The sequence below is a fragment of the Haliaeetus albicilla genome, chromosome 12 (assembly GCF_947461875.1).
Source record: "Haliaeetus albicilla chromosome 12, bHalAlb1.1, whole genome shotgun sequence".
Classification (NCBI taxonomy): Eukaryota; Metazoa; Chordata; class Aves; order Accipitriformes; family Accipitridae; genus Haliaeetus; species Haliaeetus albicilla.
Window position 1 is genome coordinate 12,724,961 of NC_091494.1, and position 6,690 is coordinate 12,731,650.

Sequence of the window (6,690 nt, forward strand, 5' to 3'; positions counted from 1 at the left end):
GAGCACTGTGAGATTTGTGAGCAAAAAGCACTGTCTGGGTACTTGGTGGCTAACTAAATGGAAGGTTACCTTCTTCAGGAAGAGTTCTATTTATTTCAATAGACTTTGTGCCTGAGCAGGCCCTGCAGGTTATGCTGATGTGAACATTTAATAAATACATATTCCTTGGGGAACCAAATAACCAGCTTTTCATACCAATGACTGATGAATGCACCATAGGGCTTGACCTGGCTAAAAGCATTTAAAATATTGGCCTTGTTGAATAGTTACAAGCCGACATATGAACCTCTTGGGGTGTATTCCTTCTAGATAGGAAGTTCCCCATTGTAAATAGTTTCCCTGCTTTAAGGCACCAGACTTTTAATTCAGCCTTTATTGCAAATGCATCTGGTTAATGTTAAATTAAAACACCCCAGGAAATCTGTATTTTTCAGTGTATTTGTTATTTATGTAAATCTTTGGACAGCATCCATTGCTCCAAAATCAAGTTAATTGGAAACATAGAGCAACAGGCGTGAACACAGTCCCAGCAGACCATTTTCTGTCTGATGCCGAACTGTTAATCTTTATTATTCTTCTAAGACATTCTCCAGATTTCCATCCTGTGAAATCTTCAGATGCCAGATGAAGGCACAGTCTTTTATACTGAATCTTGTCTTTTTCTGAAGGCCATTCCTCTTCAGCAAATTTTAGGTAAACATTGTAAGTCAGGCTGACATAAAGCTAAATCTATGCTCTGTTGACTTGGGGCTTTGGCCTGCGTTTGCAAGGTTTAGGTAGATTCAGAGGTCAGAGTCTACGTCTAAGGCCACAGGTGCTATGCTGATTCACTCATCTATGGCCAGTGGAATGTGGTTCTCTGAATAAATGACAACCCACTCTGCAGATCTGCTACCTCTCTGTGTTGTTTCAGTGACATTTTATACCAACATAAGGCTTTGTAGACTGCTCCCAAGTTTTATCATAGGGCAGCTCTCTGTTGCATGAGATCATTTTCCCCACTGCAGATTTGCATAGTTTTGACAAAACATTTCTCTGCTTGGCTGAAACGCTTACTTTCAGCATAATGCAGCCCAACATGTTTGCCCAGAAAAAAGCACAGCAGCTTCAGCATTAAGTAACCATGGCTAAGTATACAGAGAATTTAGGAACTATCACTTGGCTGTGTTTTTTCCTCCTGTGACGAGTCTGTTTGCGTAAAGTAGCTTATTCTACACTGAAATGCTCTTGCCAGCCTAGTTATATTAAATTTAACAAATCACACTTTACCTGCCAGCATAGTCAGGCCAGCAAAAGCTCTAATGTATGTACACCTTAACCACAAAGTTAACCAGCTGTCTGTGTGCTGATACTGTGATAGTTAGCATGATATTTTGATCAAGTGAAAATCAGGCAGAAGAACAGGCCACTGCAAGTGGCTTTTTGAGACTGAGCTGCCCCACGCGTAACGTGCCACTCAGCTAGCAGAATTGCTTGAGAATCACAAGATTCTCTGAGACAACCAAAACTGAGATCTAAAGTTGGTGTTTGTATCATAAAGTCTCCCTTAAGTAGGCCACAGTGATGACAGCAAGGAAGTTTGTTCTTTGATTGCAGGCATTGCTATGGCAGTTTGCAGATGTTAATTTTCAGGAAAAGAAGCTTTCATGGAAATGAGATGTATTTGCAGAGAGGGGTTTTTACTCTGTGATACTGGTTTTGAAACCTGTGCAGGGCTGAGAAATGTCACATGCTAGAGTGAGGTAATTAGGATTCAGTCCCCAGTTGCTTAATCTAGAATTATAAATAGTAGCAACAAGTAACAACATGTTTTTACTTTGTGAAGTGAACACAAAAGTTACCATAGGACAGCCCAGCCCCCAAACTGGGGCAAAATGATGGTATCAGCAGGGTGTTCCACCTTGGCCAATTAACTGGAGGAACAGGTGAGGCTAATTAGCCTCAGCTGAAGCCTTATTAATATGTTTATATAACTCCCGGGACCCAAGCTAGTATCTTTAGCTAGGCATGCAAAAAGTGTGGTACTGCCTTTGGAGAATTGCAGGTTTTAGATAACAAATCCTGCTCAGCTACCCAAGGACAAAGGTATGTGCATTCAGTCAAAGCCTTTAGTACTTCCACTTTTGAGAGTTTTTGCTCCAAGTCATATAGTTGTCTCCCTCCCTCCCTTTTGGCCACAGCTGCATATTGTTTTCTTTGCCTTTTGGCAAGTATGGCTGGTCAGCTTAAAAAAAAGTAGAGGGAAGGGTTTTTGTATTCACAGAACAACTGTGGAGTTTGGTGAGGGTATCTGCCTTGTTTTTTTCTGGGTTTGTATGCTGTAACAGCTCTTCCAGAATACTTTATGGCTTTTGAGCTTTATTTCACCATAAGTAATCATAATTTTAGGGATCATTGTCTTTCTCTACAGGTTCTATGGACTTTATCAGGTACCTGACTCCTTTTTGTAACTTGCCTTCTGCAGTATGGGCAGCCCAACATCAAGGAGATATCTGTGTTTTCTTCTCAGATGTGCCTTCAGATAAAAGGTATGCCTTTTTAAAAGTACTTGGTGCCTGGAGTACTTCATTGTTATTTAAAGACTTAGTCCTAGCTTTTGATAAGTTTTTCATTTCTTGTAGGACTGACAGTGGTTCTTTGGTGGCCTGGACTTTGGAGGAATTTGGGAGTAAACTATAGGCTATTTTTAAAAAATTAAATTCAAATTGTGAAAGGAAATAAAAATTTATATCACTTATTTAAAAACTGAGTCGACTAGATTTTCTAATATACGTGTATCTTTTGGTTTTGCTCTCGTAAGTGTTGTCCCACAAATGGGGTTTGTTTACCTAGTGTGCAAGCCAATAACACACAAAGTTGAGGTATTTTCAAATTAATTTCATTGATGCATGTGAATGGGTGCCTGTCTCAAGACAGCACACCCTTGTCTCAAAAATTCTCACATTTATCCACCTAACTAATACATATTCATTGTTGTTTTCCTTAATGATTGGTTCTTTCTTCTTTGCCCCTGATATAAATTAGTGTGCAGACTCTGTCTTCCTTCATTGCCTTTTTTTGAGTAGGTGGTATCATTTGAGTAGGTGGTCAATGAGTTGGTGGTCATGATCTCTCCTTGTATGAATTACCTTTTACCTACTTCTTCCCTAATCTAGGCGGTTCCAAGCAGTTCTTCAAGGTTTATTGGCCAGACCACAATTCATTATCTTTTCTGACATAAACATAAAGCCCTATTGTCTAGTAGTTCCTAAACCCTAAATCATGTCTAGTTATTGTTTCTCTATTTTAAATATTGACTAATGGGGCCTGTACACAGGACTTTAGCAGCTCCCTGGTTATTTCAATCATATTATACCTATTAATTGATAACATTAGCATCTGAAAATGATAATGAAATTATAAGCCTGGGAGTACTGGTTGGGTTTTTTTCCAGATGGGGTAGATGGATATAATATTTGAAAATGTCTTGGAGGAGGTTGAATATGGTTTACATATATAAGAGGGGTTAAGTAAACTGTGTCAAGATTTTTCTGCAATATTTTTCACTGAGACTAAATACAATGTGTCATCAGGTCTTTATGGGCTAACATTTATAGAAAGTATAAATTACTTTCAAATGACTGCTATCTGCTGAGGGTTAGCTGTTAAAAATGTTTACCTCTTTGTTTATAGTTTTCTAAATCTGGGTTTTTAACAGAAGTGCAGGCAACTCCTTTAAATATTATGTGTTTCTGAAGAGCTTCACTGAAGCACACTATTCTAATGGATCATTTACTGCTGATAGTGCCGATAAGCGTGTGAGATAAGCAGGTTAAATATTGACTATGTCATTTTACTTGTTATGATTGTAAGTGAGCAACTACTAAAGTATGCAAGTATATCTTGTAAGTCTAGATCAAAACGATCTACTATGAAAGGAATGATTAATTATCCATGAAATGTGTGAATCCCTCAGAAAACGCAGTTTTGTCCTCAGAGGTATTGAGATAGATAAAGTAGGTAGATAATTTATGTGTGCCCATGGAAAACCTGATTCAAAACTTGCTAAAATCAGTGGGCTTACTTTCAGTGGGAATAAAGTCCTAAATTAATGCAATGCATTAATTCCTATAGCAAATATGGACCTAGTCAATTAATCATGACTGTGGTTCAAAACTGTGACCCTCCAAATGGTTGGGGGAATTTTTCAGGAACGTAAAAATTCTAATGCATGCCTTGGATTTGAAAATATGATCAGTCCATTTGGTGTGACTCAAGTTTTAGAGCATTTTGAAGTATGTTTTCATTTTCTTATGTGAACTTTAAACCATGGATAAGTTTATTTTTAATAATTCACAGAATTTAGAGAATTTTGGAGTTGTTTTCATACTCTGTGTACTTCAAACCTTGAATAAGTTTGCTTATTAAAGCTGAGACAAATTTGTGAGAACATGATTTGATTTGAGTTTTAAGTCTTTCTCTGGACATTATGCAAAACAAAAGGAACTTCTGGAATACAAATATGCAGGTTGTATTGTAACATTACTTGCAGCTATCCTGGGAACTCATTAGTTTCCCATATCTTTGGTCTAAACATAATTTTCTATTAAGTAATTAAGCATTGAACTTGCTGTCCTGTTTCTCATAATAATATGTGTAAGTATATATAATTCTTTATTGGTAAATGGTACTGTGGAAACATAGCTCTGATAAAAAATAATTTGTTGTTAAGAAAGAAATTAGAGTGACAAGAAATTTGTGGTCCCACAAGATAAATGCCATTTTGTAGCAACATTGGGCAATGTACTAAGACTATACATTATAGAAAGCTTTCAGTATGAGTCTACACAACCTATCTTTTCTTGTAGTGTAATCAAATCTCCTGATAACATTTCATTTTCATAGTGCTCCTAATATGACAAGGGTAGAGAACATACAGTCCAAATGGTCTCTCTTTATTGCCTGGTTTACATAATTTTTCTTCTATTTGATCTCTGTAAGATATTTTCTGGCCATGTGTTATTGTTTAATCCAGTGACTTTTGGACAAGATTTTTAATTCCTGGGCTCCTGAATTTGCCTATTGTAACACCTATATATAAGCCGCCTGAAAACTAGAAAATGTCAATACATTGACATCTTTTAAACTTCTTGTCCTCGATGTAGTGTTCATGTTTCCTCTACTGTTTTAAAACTTCTTCGATACTGAGAAGATATAGAGTTTGCAAAGGGGGGGGAATAAAATTAATAGGGGAAAAGTCTAAAATGTCATGATGTGTGCCTTTAATTCTGTTATTTTCAGAGGCTGAAAAGAGGAAAATTCAAATTTATTACAGTTTAAAACATTCTCTTTTAGAAAAATTGAACAAGAAAATATTTTATTTTATTTTGAATCTTCCTAATAAATCAAAAAATGTAATTCTGGATGAAGTACAGTTTTAATGCACATTCAGTAGATCCCAAAATTTTGGTCTAGTTGGCATGTAAACAGTCATTCTTCCATATACTTCATTCATGCCAGCAGCCTGCTTTATAACTGCAAAGCTTTATTACTGTTTTATATATAGTCTGTTCTGACTGTGGGTACACAGAAGACCATCACTCAGGGTTCATAGGAAAATGCTTTTTTTCCAGTACAAATTGTGAGGAAGAGTTGTGTGTAGGTTTCCATAACCTGGATGCTAAATTCAGAATGTCTTTGCAATTTGTCTGCAACTATTACAGATTGTGTAGCCTTCCTCGTCACAGCTGTGGCTGATAGCTTTCTCCACCCTTTTGTAGAGAGCTTACTTTTGCAGTATTCAGGATGTGGAAGTCATTTTAAGGGGCTGTTCTGTTTTTCATGGGCAAATCTGTGTCTAATTTTTTTGGTCATTCAACACTGCAATAGGAAAAAGTAGTTACCACTTAGGAAAATCTCAGATATTGACTAAGGAGTAAACCATTAGATCAGATCTCTGCTGACATGAGATATTCCAATGTGCTATTTCAATAATGACCACTTGCTTTGCTTTAAAGATTTTTACTAAGGTTCCCAGGAGGCCAAAACAGCCACTCAGCTTAACAATGAGCTCTCCAGCTCTGGAACGTTTAGCTCATGTTACTGTATGGGTCACTTTACCACCTTCTGACTCCTTCCCTGCAGGTCCATTAGCTGGTAGCTAATGGTGTAATGGAAGCAGCCCATTCTCCCAACAGCCTCTTGCATACAAAGGTAGCTGTTCTTTTCTGTCTTTAAAAATACTTCAAAACTGGTGACACTTTTCTTTACAGAAGTACAACAAATAACATAAAAATAGAACTGCAGCTGGAATGTGAGCTACTTAGCATGGATTAATATGTTTATTAAAAATCTAGGGATTTTGGATAGTCTTGTGAGATACACATGACCTTTTCATGATACTCCCCAGAGATACTAGTCATACTGTCCAAAAGCAGCATAAAGGAGTTCAGTCTCATACAAACAATATAATTAAGGCCACTTTGAGCCTGGTAATGGGATACGAACATAGTAGTCCTGCTCAAATAGCCTTTCCAAGTATACCACAGTTGTCAAATATTGCAGTTATTGGTGCAATTAGTGCAAGGGTTTTATATCTCTAGATATAAGTAAGTTTTGTGGTTTCATTCTTAAATACAAAGAATCAGTTTCTTCTCTTTGTGAGCTTATGCTGAATGCTTCTTTCTGTAATACGGAACCAGAATCTGCCTC

The 6,690-nt window shown here is 37.0% G+C and overlaps 1 long non-coding RNA gene across 1 annotated transcript; it reads left to right on the top strand.

The window, feature by feature from the left end:
• The first annotated feature begins 1,425 nt into the window (after positions 1–1,425).
• On the top strand, positions 1,426–2,741 carry LOC138688019 (uncharacterized). The gene is made up of 3 exons (XR_011327056.1): positions 1,426–2,085; positions 2,411–2,528; positions 2,605–2,741. It is a non-coding gene; the product is annotated as an uncharacterized lncRNA (long non-coding RNA).
• Positions 2,742–6,690: the final 3,949 nt, after the last annotated feature.